Source organism: Amphimedon queenslandica, unplaced genomic scaffold (assembly GCF_000090795.2).
Source record: "Amphimedon queenslandica unplaced genomic scaffold, v1.1 AMPQUscaffold_3801_Cont24209, whole genome shotgun sequence".
In the NCBI taxonomy this organism is placed as follows: domain Eukaryota; kingdom Metazoa; phylum Porifera; class Demospongiae; order Haplosclerida; family Niphatidae; genus Amphimedon; species Amphimedon queenslandica.
Genome location: NW_003555876.1, coordinates 417 through 1,447, shown reverse-complemented (window position 1 = coordinate 1,447; position 1,031 = coordinate 417). Strand labels below are relative to the sequence as shown.

Below are 1,031 nucleotides of genomic sequence, written 5' to 3'. Positions count from 1 at the left end.
TCATAGATCTCTCTAGTTTCTGCAGTAGTAGCTAGTTTTGTGATACAATCATCAGAAAGCTGCCATTTTTCATCACGTGATACCAATGGAATGCAATTGAACTTTGCAATTATTGCTCAAAGGTCAACCGTGTCCTACCTCCTCTGGAGCCCGAGGGCCGCAGGCCCGAGGGCGAGGTCATACAAATTCGATGTATCCCGCAGCGGGGGTGTTATCAACATATTTGTGTAATAATGAGTGGGCGTATCAAAGGCGCGCGCCAATGCGCATGCTCAGTAGCAATACACCTCATGGTAAAATGAAAGCAATGGAGGACAGGAGGCTCAGAAAAAGGTAATTTATCAACAGATTTAGGCTTTAGGTTGACATATCTAATCTATTTTCAGGCTATGATATCTGGAAGAGTATAATCTAGGTTAGGAACAGAGATCCCGCGCTTGCTAACGGGCCCGTGTTTCGATGACTTTACCTCCCCGGCCATCTTAGTTAGCCATTGAGGTTAAGACAACCATTGATTTGAACGCGGAAGGAGAGCAGTGAACTCTACCTGCGTGAATTATTGGTCTGTGCCTCGATCTAAAGTCATCTGGACTCTGGAGCCTCCCTATTTTCCGGCTTTGTACCTGTCGGTCCCCGCTCCGAGCTCCCTGGCCAATGCCCATACTTCATTGAGAGTTGAATTGAATTCCAGCTTATTTAGCTGTCCAATATGTTGCTTTGTATATTTTATTTTATAAAAAAATTTCTGTCAAAACCGCAGGGATACAAATAAAACCACAGGGATACATCACATTTGTAGCATAGGCGGTGCCTTTGATACGCCCACTCACTATTATACAAAGGCTGTTGTAGGGCTATATGGAAACCAGGCTTAAGACGAACAAGCCCAAAACTATATTAATAATTAAAAATACAATCTGATCAGCTTTAGCAACAGGTTTTGCTTTAATTTCAGTAACTGAACCACCAACACATCCACCAGAGATACCTATCATTCCATTATTATCAACTTGTTAGTGTATCTAACAAAA

The 1,031-nt window shown here is 42.6% G+C and overlaps 1 long non-coding RNA gene across 1 annotated transcript; it reads left to right on the top strand.

Moving 5' to 3' along the window:
* Window positions 1-166: 166 nt before the first annotated feature.
* On the top strand, window positions 167-754 carry LOC109592830 (uncharacterized). Its single transcript, XR_002190572.1, has 2 exons — window positions 167-333; window positions 387-754. It is a non-coding gene; the product is annotated as an uncharacterized LOC109592830 (long non-coding RNA).
* Window positions 755-1,031: the final 277 nt, after the last annotated feature.